Source organism: Amborella trichopoda, chromosome 1, assembly GCF_054954075.1.
Source record: "Amborella trichopoda isolate Santa Cruz 75 chromosome 1, AtrichopodaSantaCruz75HAP2 v2.0, whole genome shotgun sequence".
Classification (NCBI taxonomy): Eukaryota; Viridiplantae; Streptophyta; class Magnoliopsida; order Amborellales; family Amborellaceae; genus Amborella; species Amborella trichopoda.
The window spans coordinates 10,715,054-10,733,996 of record NC_142336.1 but is presented as its reverse complement, the minus strand read 5'-3'; the positions used below and the strand labels follow the sequence as shown (position 1 = coordinate 10,733,996).

At 32.9% G+C, this 18,943-nt stretch overlaps 1 protein-coding gene across 3 annotated transcripts in view; it reads left to right on the top strand.

The window, feature by feature from the left end:
- LOC18446812 (disease resistance protein RPM1) overlaps positions 1-16,282 on the top strand; it is a 27,452-nt gene extending 11,170 nt beyond the window's left edge. For all 3 annotated transcript variants that reach the window (XM_088861077.1, XM_088861066.1, XM_088861093.1), the window contains exon 3: positions 15,896-16,282. The gene's annotated coding sequence lies outside the window, so the exon portion shown is untranslated. The remainder of the gene's footprint in view (positions 1-15,895) is intronic.
- The last annotated feature ends 2,661 nt before the right edge of the window (positions 16,283-18,943 follow it).

The window sequence follows — 18,943 nt, the reverse complement described above, 5'->3', positions numbered from 1 at the left end:
TCAATTTAGAAGATGACGTTATCAGAAGTATATAACATGTGTTTGTAGCAAACATATGTTTGTAGCCAGACTGATTTAGGCTGAAATAAATATGTAAATAAGATGTTAACAAATTCTTGTAGGATTTTGTAATAGTTAAGGATAAAAAGGAGTATGCAAAATAAAGGGATAATAGAGATATCAATTACAAACCATTGAGCATAAGATAACTCGCCAATCTTTATACTGAATAAAATTTTAAACTGCATTTTATGCACAGCATGATATAAACTGATAGAACAACTTTTTATAGCAAATGTATAATGTTTACAACAATAGAGCAACTGAACTATTACAAACTTTTAAAGAAAAGAAAAGACAATATAGAAATCTGAAACTTACTGTGTACAAATACAATAACTGGAAAACAGTTTCCAGTGTTGTGGACAGTATGAAGGGAGAGATTTTAGATTGCAGTCACACATAATGGATATAGAAAGAAAGGTGAAGGATAAAACCTGATCATATGCTTAGAATATGATGAGCTATGAAGGTCAGGATAGCTCTGATGTTTGATGCAATATTACGAACTCAGAAGAGAGGTAGAATAGACTTAGAGAGAGATTTCAGAGAGAGAACTCTCAAAGAGAGAGAGAACTCAGAGAGAGAAGTCTCAGAGAGAGAGAGTTCAGAGAAGGGTAGAAGAGTCTCAGAGAGAGAAGGCAGCAAAGAGGATGGTTGAGGTTGCTGAGTTCGACCTTGATGAAATGAGAAGAGGTCTTCCCGTTTTATAGGCGAAGGAGGTTGCTTGGAGACGAAACAAGGTGACACGTCAAAAGGAAGGGAATCAAAATAAAGAAGGAATTCCTTTGTCGTGAAGTAAAAAGTGGTTCAGCAAAAAGGAAAGAGACAAAAGAAAAGAGAAAAGACAAAACAGAAAAGCATTATGTACAGTGGTCTATTTGTTTGTTTCCCAAGTGGCTACAGTAAGCGCATCTTGGTACAGTGCTTCTTGTCGGAGACGTGGCTATGGTGTCTTCTTGTCGTATATGATAGTGGGTACAGTGCTGCGAATCTTGAAACAGTCTTTTGTTGTTTTCTGTCGGCTGGCCTTTGTCTCTTATGGATCTTTGTCGGTGGAGACTGTTCGTCTTTTGGATTATTGGATTATTGGTATTGCTGTTGTTGGTAGAGACTTTTTCTGTTCACGATCGTTGACTGAATTCGTCTGAATCGTCTTCTTCTGGATCTGTCTCTTCTTCTGGATCAGGTTCACTCAATTGAAGGTATCTATTGGTGTGAAGTGGGGAGGACTGTACAGTTTCTTCGGAAGATACTGGTTTTCTTTCAGCCTCAGCAAAAATCTCTTTCATTTGTTTTTCTAGTTCTTCCTTGGATGCATTGGGATTGGTTTGCAACATATTTCTTAAGTAGGTTGGAAAGTCAAAAGAGGTATTGGCTGTATTTGGGCTTTGCTGGTATTTAGGTGTCTGTTGGGGTATTATTTTTGGTGTGGTGGTAGTGAGATCCATTTTGAAAATGTCCCACCATTTTACAGAGATGGTTTTCCCCAATCAAGGAATATATGTATAATCGGCTGTATTATTGACTGAGATAGTATACTCCCATTTCATGATCCATGGGATTTGATATAATGCCATGAAATATAGGTGAGTGTCAATTGTATTGTCACTATTATTGTATTGCACAAATTGTTCCTGCATGGTTTTGAAAGCAGAAGGTAAAACCAAAGATGTTGATCCCCACACCAAGAACCAATTTTGAAACCATGTGGGGAATCTTTCGAAAACAGGTAGCCGGAATTGAAGGTACTAGCTGTGTGTGTTATTTGGATTTTGATAATAAAAGAATTTATGCTAGGCTTTTATGTATTCGACATATTTATAATATTTATACGAGAAATCTGGGTTGTGCAATTTCTTTCTCTGGGCGGGATTGCAACTCCACTCGTCATAGGAAAGTAACTTTTTTATTTGAACTTTGGAATAAGCAATTATTCTGGTATTCTGTTGATAATAATGGACTACAGAGATGGACCCTGTTTCCATGAGTATGGCTTCATAATATTCTCTGGTTTTTACCTCATTGGTAGGGTTGAGATGGTTCAATAAATATAATGGTGCAAGTTTGATGGGATCTGTATGGATATGTTGTTCATCTATGGTAATATCCATAAGATAGGCTCTTTCGATATATGCAGATCTAGGTGTATTCGGTATGGAGGCAGACTTGGATTGGGCTGGTGAATATATAGGATTAGAAGCATGTGCTTCTGGATAGGTGATTTGATGAATGGGTGAGTGTGAAGGTGAACGTATTGCCAAAGGCGAGGGTTCCCCTTCATATGGAATTATATTTCTCATGGGTTGTTTATCTCGGCGAGAAGTGCCTCGAGAACCCATTGGATTTGATAAAGGTGATAGTAAAATATTAGTATTGTTCTTATTCTCCTCGAACAGCTGTAAAGCAAGGGATAATGGTGAATCGTCGTTGGAGTCAGTGTTGCCCCCTTGCAAAAATTCACGGGTTAAAAAATTAGGAAGAGAATTGGAAGACCCGGGAAGGTGTTCGATGGAAAAATCAAAGGCAGACAAAATAGTCTGCCATCGAGCAAATATTTGTTTTGAAACCAAATTTTGAACATCTTTTTGCAAAATATCTTTGGCTGCTTTGCAGTCAGTGCGTATTAAGAAATGTCGATTTAAAATATCACTTTGGAATTTAGAAACACAATGAACTATGGCTAAGAGTTCTTTCTTGACCATGGAATAATTGAGTTGAGTGGGATTTCAAGCTTTTGACGTTTAACGAAGTAATTGTTCTTGAGAATCAATTTTTTGTTTAAGAATGCCTCTTAAACCTTTGTCAGAAGCATCACATTCTATAATTTTGAAAGCAGTTGGATGAGGAAGGGATATACATTCTAGAGTCTTTACCTTGCGTTTAATTACCTGTACTGCTTGAGTATGGATATTTGTCCATGGTGGAGGATTCTTTTTGAGTTTATCATATAAAGGTTTAAAATCTAAGGCAAGGTTATGATAGAAATCACTAACATAATTTAAATATCCTAAGAACCTTTGAAGTTCCTTTTTATCAAGTATTTGATCAGGGAACTTATCAGCAAATTGTATTGATCTATCTATAGGAATAATGGTTCCATGGTAGATCATATGACCTAGGAATCTAATATTAGTTTTAAATAAGGTTATCTTTTTAGCTGAAACAACTAATCCAACATTTTGGATAGCATGTATAAAAGTATTAATGTGTTTAATATGTTGATCTATAGATTCAGAGAATATTAAAACATCATCAATATAAACAATCATGAAATGATGATAGGCATTAAACACATCATTCATTATTTTTTGGAATTCTGATGGAGTGTTCTTTAATCCAAATGGCATAACGTTCCATTCATATTGTCCAAATGGGACATTAAATGCTGTTTTATATTTATCTTTTTCTTGGATTTGTATTTGCCAATATCCAGATTTCATATCAAATTTTGAAAAGATATTAGCTTAAGCGACTTTATCAAGTAAATCTTTTTTATTAGGAATAAGGTATCTAATCCATTTTAAAACTTTATTTAAAGGTTTATAATTAATGACAAATCGAGGGACTCCTCGTTATTTTTCAGCATTTTTATTTACATAAAAGGCTGCACAGCTCCAAAGTGAGGAGCTTGGTCTTATGAGCTTTTTATTTTGGAGACCAGTAATCTCTTTGCGACACATATCTAATAAGATAATATTCATCTGTATTGGTCTAGCTTTTGTAGGTATTTGTTTTTCATCAAATTCTTGTTCCTATGGTAAAGTAATCGTATGTTTTTTCCTTTCCCAAAAAGCATTAGGGTGTTCACTGCATATTGAAGTTTCTATATGATGTTGTATTGATTGGATTTTTGGTTGAATCGAAGGAGTTTGTATTTGTCCTTCAATAGACTTATATTTAATTTCTTGCTTTAAAGTATAAAGAAATCTTTCTTTATTTTGTAATTGACTTTTAACACTATTTAATTCTTTTACTTTTGGTTTTTGTATAAAATTAAAATGTATTGGAATATTCTGAATGGTTGAAGATATTCCTGTTTCATCTATGGTTAAAGGATATAGTAAAGTAAGGAATGAGACTCCAAGGATTACAGCTTGGCTTATTCCTTTTACCATAATGAATGCTGTATCAATACATTGATAGTTGTTACCAACGGAAGCATTAGATAATTTGTATTTAATAAATAATCTACTTCCATTTGCTGTATTTAATATTTGAGTGGTTTTATCAAAGTATTTTGAAAATACAAGTCCTTCATTGATACAATTCAGGTCAGCTCCAGAATCAATTAGAGCTGAAGTTTCAAAGCTATAATCTTTTGCAACAATAATCTTAACTTGGACAAACCATTTTTGTATTACTATTTTGTCTATTAAGTTGACAGAAGGAATAGTTACTATTTGTGGTTTAGCTTCTGAAGATTCAGGAATATCTGATGATGGATTTGGTTCATATGTCATCATTTGATCGAATTCTATTTCATCTGTTTCTGAATCTTGTTGAGATAGTTGTTGTAATTCTGAGGATTTAATCCTATTTTTTAATTGAACTATTTCAGTTTTTATTTCTTTAATTTCTTTTTTGAGATCTGAAATTGTGGGTTCTTTTTGAGAAGTGTGTTGTTCACTTACTCTTTTCATTATTGAAGCAAAATTATTCTCATCAGGAGATTTATTTATTGGAAGTGATTTTGCTTTATTTTTTGGGTAATGACAGCTCTTTTTTCATCTGGATTACTAATTTTGTCAATAATGTCTAAGATGAAATTATCTTCTTGAGTGAGTGTCTGTACATTATGTGTTGGTATGGGGCAACTATAAGCATTATCTGAACTGGATGAGTCTGTATTTGAAACATTAGTGGAACCAGAAGAGTCTATTCACATAAGATCATCATCTTACATTTGATCTTTATGAGAATTAGTAGAAGTAGAGGACGAAGAGTCATAATTGATTATATTATATAATTTTGATTTTATTGTTTCATCTAAATATAATGATTCTATTTTCTTTTTTAATTTACATTGATGTTTATAATGTCCTACTTTACCACACTTATAACATACTGGTAGTTTTTTTTTTCCCTTTGTATTGGGGGAAAATTTATCCATTAGTTTTCTTTTAGATTTTTTATAATATTTTTTCTTATTTTTATTTTTAGATTTATATTTCTCCTTTTTATATTTTCTCTTTTTCTTATATAAATTGTCAAGCATATTTTTCTTATCAAGATAATAGTCGAATTGTTCGCAAAAGTCACCAAGTTCTTTACGCTTAGTGATTTTTTGTTTATCTAATTGCCTTTTGAGTTTCATATCTGTGCATAAGGCTAATCCCTCAGCACATATTTCTGCTGTTAATTCTCCAAGTGTATAAGCTGAGTATATAATGATTCCATTATGTTTCTTTCGCAGTCTTTCTTTGACTTTTTCTGTGAATAAATATGGTAGACCAGCTATAAATTTCTCTTTCCAATGGTCTAGCTGACAATCTTCCCTTATTAGTAATCTTGAGAAAAATACATCTTTATACCATTTATAATGAGATAGGGTAGGACAACGTAAATTGGATAGCAGATCGTCTGATCTTGCTGTTAATAATAATGTACTGCCTACAAAGTGTAAAGTAATGGTATATATTAGAGTGTTGACAGCATCATTCTCTGTATAAATTATTTCTTGGTTTTGTTCATTTCTGACGGTCCATTGTCTAGTATTTGTGAGGATTCTATTTTTAGTTTTATCATCTACATAGAAATCCCACCAACCTCGTAACCAGCCAGTAAATCCATTAACTATTGCTTTTGCAACCTCTTGATTAGGGTTGCCTGCCATTTTATTTGCAGAGGCATGCATTGTCATATGTCGCATAACATCTAATATTTTTAATTCTTATAATCCATCTATTTGCCAGTTTATTATGGATCTACCTGAGTATGATACTGCCTATTGTATAGCATCTTCTTCCATTTGTATATCAACAGGTGTAGGTCTCTTGTGATATGGTAAAGCTGTTATTGGTTTCCAATTTTTTCCATAAGCTATCCTATTGAGATTTATGGGAGTAGAATCCATAAATGCATTTTCTTGATTTTGGATAGTATCTTCTATAATGGGTTCTTCCTGGAGTATCATTGTTTCATGCTCAGGTAATTTTGCTTTTCCTTTATCAGAAGACTCAGGAAATGAACTAATAATAGTTGGAGTAGGAATATCTATTTTGGGAGAAGGTATTCCTTTAATATCTAGCTGAGATAATTTTGATATAAATTGATCCATTAAGGATTTATTATTATCTCCAATATGGAATTTATTTTTATTTAATTCTGGAGGTAGTTTGAACAAAACTGCCTTTGGTATAGATGTAGCAGAAGATTGTTTTGTAGAAACAAGTCTTTCTATTCTTTCTGCTTGTTTACCTAGAGATTGCATATATAAATTAGTATAATTATTCTGTTCTACAATATGAGGAATTAATTCCTGCTTCTTACCAATTTCCTTAGGTAAGATTTTATATGGAGTGGCAATAATATCATATAGTGATTGTGGTTGTGCTGGCTCATCCTTAACTGGGATGGCTGCTTTCAGTATTATACTCTTCTCTGGTGGATGAGTATTAGCAGTGGTTGTTCCATCTGTACTGATATAAGTTCTCTTCTAATCTTTGAATATTATCAAATGAAGGAATAGTAATATTATATTGAGTACATATTTCTCTTAACCATGTAAAGAATCCTTGGTTTAATCTTTCTTTTTTAAGAAATTTATTATAATTTTTATGCATCAATTCTATAAGTCTAGGTTGAAATGTTTTTAAATACCATTATCTAATAAGTTTATTTTCTTCAGATAAATAATCTTTTCTAATATATTCTTTATTAACTTTTCTCTATTTCCTTTCTAATTTGGCTGCTAAATATGCTGCCATGTATTCGTCAGAATATTGATCATATGGATTGATTTTTTCTTCTATTTCTTCTTCGATTTGCAAAGTTAATATTTGAAAATCTTCTGTACTAGGTTCAGGAGTATTTGCTATACTTGATTCAAGAGTATAAGTAGGAATAACAATTTGATCGGTTGTTCTCCTTATTCCTTCGAATTGTAAATCTTACTGTGGTATTGATTGTATGGATGAAGAAGATTGGGTAGGAGGAGGTAGTATTATAACATCAGGATTAATAGAATAAGATTTTCTACTTGGTATTTTATTTTTTATATTCCTTTTTCTATTAATATTGATATCATCAAGTACTTGTAATTGTTGAAATTTTATTTCAATATTACTATGTGGATGTTCAATTATTTGATTTAGAATATTATTTTTTGATAATTCTTGGGGCTAATTTGCATGTTGTAATGCCCATGACTGTGGGAGGATAATATCTGACCACTTAATTGTTTTAGGTACAATCATATTGGATTTTTCCATATTTGTTTGGAATAATATGGTTTGATCTTTTTGATTAATTTTCATGATATTTAGATATAAAGTATTCATGACTTTGTAATATATTCTATATACTATTGCTAGATTTTGAGAACCATGGATCATATTAAAACCATGAGTTTTTAAATTTATTGTTAATATATCTAGAATATTCGGATCAGTTAAAGAAACTGAAAAATTTGGAAAACAATTAAAATATATTGGACCACTACAAAGGCTGGATTCAACCATACCTAGGAGCGAGTTTGTGAAGATATTGTGTCTTTTATCTCTTAGGCATACAAGCACATAAGTGTTTAACCCTAGTCGGGTCAAAGGTCTTACTGTTATTTGTATAAGACCAATGTGTAAATATTTGTAATTATTTTCTTTATGTTTTTCAATAAATTTTCTTGATAGTAGTTGAAAGTCTTCTTGATTTTGTATAACAGATAAACTTTCTTCTACTGTTTTGATGGCATATCCCATCTTGAATTTAAATGATCCCTTATGGTAAATGTCATGTATTGGTACCTTAGGAATATTCCAATTTTGAATATTTTTTTCAATGTCATTTATGATAATTTGTTTCTTGTTTTTTACTCTAAGTGTTTGAGATGAAGTTGCATTCTTACTTGTAAGATTCCTAATTAAATTTGCCATCCTTAGGTTGCGGATAATGACAATCTGGACATTCAGGGGTCCAGCGTTTTCCGTAAGCAGCTCTTCCTGGCCTTGGCGGTACTTTGCAATAGACTTTCCCTTGTCTCTTGTCTTAACTCTCGGACCAACTTTCTTGGTTGTAAATTTAACTTGGTTTCTTTAGTAAAGATGTAACTTTTATCTTTAACACTTAGAGTAAAAAACAAGGAACAAATTATCATAAATGACATTGAAGAAAATATTCAAAATTGGAATATTCCTAAGGTACCAATATATGACATTTACCATAAGCGATCATTTAAATTCAAGATGGGATATGCCATCAAAACAGTAGAAGAAAGTTTATCTGTCACACAAAATCAAGAATTTCAATTACTATCAAGAAAAGTTATTGACAAATATAAAGAAAATAATTACAAATATTTACACATTGGCCTTATACAGATAGCAGTAAAACCTTTGACCCGACTAGGGTTAAACACTTCTGTGCTTGTATGCCTAAGAGATACAAGACACAGTATCTTCACAGACTCGCTCCTAGGTATGGTTGAATCCAGCCTTTGTAGTGGTCCAATATATTTTAATGGTTTTCCAAATTTTTCAGTTTCTTTAACTTATCCGAATATTCTAGATATACTAACAATAAATTTAAAAACACATGGTTTTAATATGATCCATGGTTCTAAAAATCTAACAGTAGTATACAGAATATATTACAAAGTCATGAATACTTTATGTCCAAATATCATGAAAATTGATCAAAAAGATCAAACCATATTATTCCAAACAAATATGGAAAAATCCAATATGAATGTACCTAAAACAATTAAGTGGTCAGATATTATCATCCCACAGTCATGGGCATTACAACATGCAAATCAGCCCCAAGAATTACCAAAAAAACATATTCCAAATCAAATAATTGAACATCCAGATGGTAATATTGAAATAAAATTTCAACAATTACAAGTACAGGATGATGTCAATATTAATAGAAAAAGGAATATAAAAAATAAAATACCAAGTAGAAAATCTTATTCTACTAATCCTGACGTTATAATACTATTTCCTCCTACCCAATCTTCTTCATCCATACAATCAATACTACAGTCAGATTTACATTTCCAAGGAATAAGGAGAACAACCGATCATATTGTTATTCCTACCTATACTCCTGAATCAAGTATAGCAAATACTCCGGAACCTAGTATAGAAGATTTTCAAATATTAACTTTGCAAATCAAAGAAGATATAAAAGAAAAAATCAATCCATATGATCAATATTCTGACGAATACATGGCAGCATATTTAGCAGCCAAATTAGAAAGGAAACAGAGAAAAGTTAATAAAGAATATATTAGAAAAGATTATTTATCTGAAGAAAATAAACCTATTAGAGAATGGTATTTAAAAACATTTCAACCTAGACTCATATAATTAATGCATAAAAAATATAATAAATTTCTTAAAAAAGAAAGATTAAACCAAGGATTCTTTACATGGTTAAGAGAAATATGTACTCAATATAATATTACTATTCATTCATTTGATAATATTCAAACAATGGAAGAGAAAACTTATATCAGTACAGATGGAACAACCACTGCTAATACTCATCCACCTGAGAAGGGTATAATACTGAAAGCAGCCATCCCAGTTAAGGATGAGCCAGCACAACCACAATCACTATATGATATTATTGCCACTCCATATAAAATCTTACATAAGGAAATTGGTAAGAAACAGGAATTAATTCCTCATATTGTGGAACAGAATAATTATACTAATTTATATATGCAATCTCTAAGTAAACAAGCAGAAAGAATAGAAAGACTTGTTTGCACAAAACAACCTTCTGCTACACCTATACCAAAGGCGGCTTTGTTCAAACCACCTCCAGAATTAAATAAAAATAAATTCCATATTGGAGATAATAATAAATCCTTAATGGATCAATTAATATCAAAATTATCTCAGCTAGATATTAAAGGAATACCTTCTCCCAAAATAGATATTCCTACTCCAACTATTATTAGTTCACTTCCTGAGTCTTCTGATAAAGGAAAAGCAAAATTACCTGAGCATGAAACAATGATGCTCCAGAAAGAACCCATTATAGAAGATACTATCCAAAATCAAGAAAATGCATTTATGGATTCTACTCCCATAGATCTCAATAGGATAGCTTATGGAAAATATTGGAATCCAATAACAGCTTTACCATATCACAAGAGACCTACGCCTGTTGATATACAAATGGAAGAAGATGCTATACAACAGGCAGTATCATACTCAGGCAGATCCATAGTAAACTGGCAAATAGATGGATTATCAGAATTAAAAATATTAGATGTTATGTGACATATGACAATGTATGCCTCTGCAAATAAAATGGCAGGCAACCCTGATCAAGAGGTTGCAAGAGCAATAGTTAATGGATTTACTGGCTGGTTATGAGGTTGGTGGGATTTCTATGTAGATGATAAAACTAAAAATAGAATCCTCACAAATACTAGACAATGGACCGCCAAAAATGAACAAAACCAAGAAATAATTTATACAGAGAGTGATGCTGTTAACACTCTAATATATACCATTACTTTACACTTTGTATGCAGTACATCATTATTAGCAGCAAGATCAGAAGATTTGCTATCCAATTTACACTGTCCTACCCTATCTCATTATAAATGGTATAAAGATGTATTTTTCTCAAGATTACTAATAAGGGAAAATTGTCAGCTAGACCACTGGAAAGAGAAATTTATAGTTGGTCTACCATATTTATTCGCAGAAAAAGTCATAGAAAGACTGCGAAAGAAACATAATGGAATCATTATATACTCAGCTTATACACTTGGAGAATTATCAGCAGAAATATGTGTTGAGGTATTAGCCTTATGCACAGATATGAAATTCAAAAGGCAATTAGATACACAAAAATCACTAAGCGTAAAGAACTTGGTGACTTTTGCGAACAATTCGGCTATTATCTTGATAAGAAAAATATGCCTGACAATTTATATAAGAAAAAGAGAAAATATAAAAAGGAGAAATATAAATCTAAAAATAAAAATAAGAAAAAATATTATAAAAAATCTAAAAGAAAACTAATGGATAAATTTTTCCCCAATACCAAGGGAAAAAGAAAACTACCAGTATGTTATAAGTGTGGTAAAGTAGGACATTATAAACATCAATGTAAATTATAAAAGAAAATAAAATCATTACATTTAGATGAAACAATAAAATCAAAATTATATAATATAACCAATTATGACACTTCGTCCTCTACTTCTACAAATTCTCATATAGATCAAATCCAAGATGATGATCTTATGTGGACAGACTCTTCTAGTTCCACTAATGTTTCAAATACAGACTCATCCAGTTCAGATAATGATTGTAGTTGCGCCATACCAACACATAATGTACAGACACTCACTCAAGAAGATAATTTCATCTTAGACATTATTGACAAAATTAGTAGTCCAGATGAAAAAAGAGCTGTCATTACCCAATTTATTTCTATCACAAAAAATAAAGCAAAATCACTTCCAATAAATAAATCTCCTGATGAGTATAATTTTGCTTCAATAATGAAAAGAGTAAGTGAACAACACACTTCTAAAAAAGAACCCATAATTTCAGATCTCAAAAAAGAAATTAAAGAAATAAAAACTGAAATAGTTCAATTAAAAAATAGGATTAAATCTTTAGAATTACAACAACTATCTCAACAAGATTCAGAAACAGATGAAATAGAATTCGATCAAATGATGACATATGAACCAAATCCATCATCAGATATTCCTGAATCTTCAGAAGCTAAACCACAAATAGTAACTATTCCTTCTGTCAACTTAATAGACAAAATAGTAATACAAAAATGGTTTGTCCAAGTTAAGATTATTGTTGCAAAAGATGGATTCTTACTTGTAAGATTCCTACATAATTGATTATATTCCAAATATCATGACATAGAACACCTTCCCGGGTCTTCCAATCCTCTTTCTGATTTTTTAACCCGTGAATTTTTGCAGGGGGCAACATTGACTCCAACGACGATTCATCATTATCCCTTGCTTTACAGCTGTTCGAGGAGAATAAGATTAATACTAATATTTTACTCTCACCTTTATCAAATCAAATGGGTTCTCGAGGCACTTCTCGCCGAGATAAACAACCCATGAGAAATATAATTCCATATGAAGAGGAACCCTCGCCTTTGGCAATACGTTCACCTTCACACTCACCCATTCATCAAATCACCTATCCAGAAGCACATGCTTCTAATCCTATATATTCACCAGCCCAATCCAAGTCTGCCTCCATACCGAATACACCTAGATCTGCATATATCGAAAGAGCCTATCTTATGGATATTACCATAGATGAACAACATATCCATACAGATCCCATCAAACTTGCACCATTATATTTATTGAACCATTTCAACCCTACCAATGGGGTAAAAACCAGAGAATATTATGAAGCCATACTCATGGAAATTGGGTTCATCTCTGTAGTCCATTATTACCAGCAGAATACCAGAATAATTGCTTATTCCAAGGTTCAAATAAAAAAGTTACTTTCCTATGACGAGTGGGGTTGCAATCACACCCAGGGAAAGAAATTGCACAATCCAGATTTCTCGTATAAATATTATAAATATGCCGAATACATAGAAGCCTGGCATAAATTCTTTTATTATCAAAATCCAAATAACACACACAGCTGGTACCTTCAGTTCCGGCTACTTGTTTTCGAAAGATTCCCCACATGGTTTCAAAATTGGTTCTTGGTGTGGGGATCAACATCTTTAGTTTTACCTCTTGTTTTCAAAACCATGCAGGAACAATTTGTGCAATACAATAATAGTGACAATACAATTGAAACGCACCTATATTTCATGGCATTATATCAAATCCCATGGATCAGGAAATGGGACTATACTATATCAGTCAATAATACAGCCGATTATACCTATATTCCTCGATTGGGGAAAACCATTTCTGTAAAATGGTGGGACATTTTCAAAATGGATCTCACCACCACCACACCAAAAAGAATACCCCAACAGACACCTAAATATCAGCAAAGCCCAAATACAGCCAATACCTCCTTTGACTTTCCAACCTACTTAAGAAATATGTTGCAAACTAATCCCAATGCATCCAAGAAAGAACTAGAAAAACAAATGAAAGAGATTTTTGCTGAGGCTGGAAGAAAACCAGTATCTTTCGAAGAAACTGTACAGTCCTCCCCACTTCACACCAATAGATACCTTCAATTGAGTGAACCTGATCCAAAAGAAGAGTCAGATCCAAAAGAAGAGGATCCAGACAAATTCAATCAACGACCGTGAACAGAAAAAGTCTCTACCAACAACAGCAATACCAATAATCCAATAATCCAAAAGAGGAACAGTCTCCAGCGATAAAGATCCATAAGAGACAAAGGCCAGCCGACAGAAAACGACAAAAGACTGTTTCAAGATTCGAAGCACTGTACCCACTATCATATACGACAAGAAGACACTTTAGCCACATCTCCGACAAGAAGCACTGTACCAAGATGCGCTTACTGTAGCCACTTGGGAAACAAACAAATAGAGCACTGTACATAATGCTTTTCTGTTTTGTCTTTTCTATTTTCTTTTGTCTCTTTCCTTTTTGCTGAACCACTTTTTACTTCACGACAAAGGAATTCTTTCTTTATTTTGATTCCCTTCCTTTTGACGTGTCACCTTGCTTCGTCTCCAAGCAACCTCCTTCGCCTATAAAACGAGAAGACCTCTTCTCATTTCATCAAGGTCGAACTCAGCAACCTCAACCATCCTCTTCGCTGCCTTCTCTCTCTGAGACTCTTCTACTCTGCTCTGAACTCTCTCGCTCTGAGACTTCTCTCTCTGAGTTCTCTCTCTTTGAGAGTTCTCTCTCTGAAATCTCTCTCTGAGTCTATTCTACCTCTCTTCTGTGTTCGGAATATTGCATCAAACATCAGAGCTATCCTGACCTTCATAGCTCTTCATATTCTAAGCATATGATCAGGTTTTATCCTTCACCTTTCTTTCTATGTCCATTATGTGTGACTGCAATCTAAAATCTCTCCCTTCATACTGTCCACAACACTGGAAACTGTTTTTCAGTTATTGTATTTGTACACAGTAAGTTTCAGATTTCTATATTGTCTTTTCTTTTCTTTAAAAGTTTGTAATAGTTCAGTTGCTCTATTGTTGTAAACATTATGCATTTGCTATAAAAAGTTGTTCTATCAGTTTATATCATGCTGTGCATAAAATGCAGTTGAAAATTTTATTCAATATAAAGATTGGCGAGTTATCTTATGCTCAATGGTTTGTAATTGATATCTCTATTATCCCTTTATTTTGCATACTCCTTTTTATCCTTAACTATTACAAAATCCTACAAGAATTTGTTAAATACAATAGCATTTTATTTACATATTTATTCTAGCCTAAATCAGTCTGGCTACAAACATATGTTGGCTACAAACACATGTTATATACTTCTGATAACTTCATCTTCTGAATTGATTAAATTAAGAATCAAACAATAGGCCTACAGTAGGACTGGGACTGTAGATCCTGGGCGTTTTGGTATCGATTTGCAAAGTTAATATTTGAAAATCTTCTATACTAAGTTCAGGAGTATTTGCTATACTTGATTAAGGAGTATAGGTAGGAATAACAATATGATCGGTTGTTCTCCTTATTCCTTGGAATTGTAAATCTGACTGTGGTATTGATTGTATGGATGAAGAAGATTGGGTAGGAGGAGGTAGTATTATAACATCAGGATTAGTAGAATAAGATTTTCTACTTGGTATTTTATTTTTTATATTCCTTTTTCTATTAATATTGATATCATCCTGTACTTGTAATTGTTGAAATTTTATTTCAATATTACCATCTGGATGTTCAATTATTTGACTTGGAATATTATTTTTTGGTAATTCTTGGGGCTGATTTGCATGTTGTAATGTCCATGACTGTGGGAGGATAATATCCGACCACTTAATTGTTTTAGGTACAATCATATTGGATTTTTCCATATTTGTTTGGAATAATATGGTTTGATCTTTTTGATCAATTTTCATGATATTTGGACATAAAGTATTCATGACTTTGTAATATATTCTGTATACTATTGTTAGATTTTGAGAACCATGGATCATATTAAAACCATGAGTTTTTAAATTTATTGTTAGTATATCTAGAATATTCGGATCAGTTAAAGAAACTGAAAATTTGGAAAACAATTAAAATATATTGGACCACTACAAAGGCTGGATTCAACCATACCTAGGAGCGAGTCTGTGAAGATATTGTGTCTTTTATCTCTTAGGCATACAAGCACAGAAGTGTTTAACCCTAGTCGGTTCAAAGGTTTTACTACTATTTGTATAAGGCCAATGTGTAAATATTTGTAATTATTTTCTTTATGTTTTTCAATAGCTTTTCTTGATAGTAGTTTAAAGTCTTCTTGATTTTGTGTGACAGATAAACTTTCTTCTACTATTTTGATGGCATATCCCATCTTGATATTAAATGATCCCTTATGGTAAATGTCATGTATTGGTACCTTAGGAATATTCCAATTTTGAATATTTTTTTCAATGTCATTTATGATAATTTGTTCCTTGTTTTTTACTCTAAGTGTTTGAGATGAAGTTTCATTCTTACTTGTAAGATTACTAATTAAATTTGCCATCTTTAGGTCACGGATAATGACAATCTGGACATTCAGGGGTCCAGCGTTTTCCCTAAGCGGCTCTTCCTGGCCTTGGCGGTACTTTGCAATAGACTTTCCCTTGTCTCTTGTCTTAACTCTCCTACCAACTTTCTTGGATGTAAATTTAACTTGGTTTCTTTAGTAAAGATGTAACTTTTATCTTTTACTTATAGTTTTACTTGTTAAAGAATAATATTTCTGTTTTATCAGTCTAACTGTTTACACAGTTCCACTGTTAGACAGTTCTACTGTTTTAGTTTTACTGTTTGGCTCTGATACCAAAACGCCTAGGATCTACAGTCCCAGTCCTATTGTAGGCCTATTGTTTGATTCTTAATTTAATCAATTCAGAAGATGATGTTATTAGAAGTATATAACATGTGTTTGTAGCCAACATATGTTTGTAGCCAGACTGATTTAGGCTAGAATAAATATGTAAATAAGATGCTATTGTATTTAACCCAATTTTTGTAGGATTTTGTAATAGTTAAGGATAAAAAGGAGTATGCAAAATAAAGGGATAATAGAGATATCAATTACAAACCATTGAGCATAAGATAACTCGCCAATCTTTATACTGAATAAAATTTTAAACTGCATTTTATGCACAGCATGATATAAACTGATAGAACAACTTTTTATAGCAAATGTATAATGTTTACAACAATAGAGCAACTGAACTATTACAAACTTTTAAAGAAAAGAAAAGACAATATAGAAATCTGAAACTTATTGTGTACAAATACAATAACTGGAAAACAGTTTCCAGTGTTGTGGACAGTATGAAGGGAGAGATTTTAGATTGCAGTCACACATAATGGATATAGAAAGAAAGGTGAAGGATAAAACCTGCTCATATGCTTAGAATATGATGAGCTATGAAGGTCAGGATAGCTCTGATGTTTGATGCAATATTTCGAACTCAGAAGAGAGGTAGAATAGACTCAGAGAGAGATTTCAAAGAGAGAACTCTCAAAGAGAGAGAGAAGTCTCAGAGAGAGAGAGTTCAGAGAAGAGTAGAAGAGTCTCAGAGAGAGAAGGCAGCGAAGAGGATGGTTGAGGTTGCTGAGTTCGACCTTGATGAAATGAGAAGAGGTCTTCCCGTTTTATAGGCGAAGGAGGTTGCTTGGAGACAAAGCAAGGTGACACGTCAAAAGGAAGGGAATCAAAATAAAGAAGGAATTCCTTTGTCGTGAAGTAAAAAGTGGTTCAGCAAAAAGGAAAGAGACAAAAGAAAAGAGAAAAGACAAAACAGAAAAGCATTATGTACAGTGCTCTATTTGTTTGTTTCCCAAGTGGCTACAGTAAGCGCATCTTGGTACAGTGCTTCTTGTCGGAGACGTGGCTAAAGTGTCTTCTTGTCGTATATGATAGTGGGTACAGTGCTTCGAATCTTGAAACAGTCTTTTGTCGTTTTCTGTCAGCTGGCCTTTGTCTCTTATGGATCTTTATCGGTGGAGACTGTTCCTCTTTTGGATTATTGGATTATTGGTATTGCTGTTGTTGGTAGAGACTTTTTCTGTTCACGGTCGTTGACTGAATTCGTCTGGATCGTCTTCTTCTGGATCTGTCTCTTCTTCTGGATCAGGTTCACTCAATTGAAGGTATCTATTCGTGTGAAGTGGGGAGGACTGTATAGTTTCTTCGAAAGATACTGGTTTTCTTCCAGCCTCAGCAAAAATCTCTTTCATTTGTTTTTCTAGTTCTTCCTTGGATGCATTGGGATTGGTTTGCAACATATTTCTTAAGTAGGTTGGAAAGTCAAAAGAGGTATTGGCTGTATTTGGGCTTTGCTGGTATTTAGGTGTCTGTTGGAGTATTCTTTTTGGTGTGGTGGTGGTGAGATCCATTTTGAAAATGTCCCACCATTTTACAGAGATGGTTTTCCCCAATCGAGGAATATAGGAATAATCGCCTGTATTAATGGATTACAGAGATGGACCCTGTTTCCATGAGTATGGCTTCATAATATTCTCTGGTTTTTACCCCATTGGTAGGGTTGAGATGGTTCAATAAATATAATGGTGCAAGTTTGATGGGATCTGTATGGATATGTTGTTCATCTATGGTAATATCCATAAGATAGGCTCTTTCGATATATGCAGATCTAGGTGTATTCGGTATGGAGACAGACTTGGATTGGGCTGGTGAATATATAGGATTAGAAGCATGTGCTTCTGGATAGGTGATTTGATGAATGGGTGAGTGTGAATGTGAACGTATTGCCAAAGGCGAGGGTTCCCCTTCATATGGAATTATATTTCTCATGGGTTGTTTATCTCGGCGAGAAGTGCCTCGAGAACCCATTTGATTTGATAAAGGTGAGAGTAAAATATTAGTATTGTTCTGATTCTCCTCGAACAGAACGGCTGTGAAGCAAAAGATAATGGTGAATCGTCGTTAGAGTCAGTGTTGCCCCCCTGCAAAAAATCACGGGTTAAAAAATCAGGAAGAGAATTGGAAGACCCGGGGAGGTGTTTGATGGAAAAATCAAAGGCGGACAAAATAGCCTGCCATCTGGCAAATATTTGTTTTGAAACAAAATTTTGAACATCTTTTTGCAAAATATCTTTGGTTGCTTTGTACTCAGTGCGTATTAAGAAATGTTGATTTAAAATATCACTTTGGAATTTAGAAACACAATGAACTATGGCTAAGAGTTCTTTCTTGACCATAGAATAATTGAGTTGAGTGGGATTTTAAGCTTTAGAAGTATAACGAAGTAATTGTTCTTGAGAATCAATTTTTTGTTTAAGAATGCCTCTTAAACCTTTGTCAGAAGCATCACATTCTATAATTTTGAAAGCAGTTGGATGAGGAAGGGATAGACATTCTAGAGTCTTTACCTTGCGTTTAATTACTTGTACTGCTTGAGTATGGATATTTGTCTATAGTGGAGGATTCTTTTTGAGTCTATTATATAAAGGTTTAGAATCTAAGGCAAGGTTAGGATATAAATCACTAACATAATTTAAACATCATAGGAACCTTTGAAGTTCCTTTTTATCAAGTATTTGATCAGGGAACTTATCA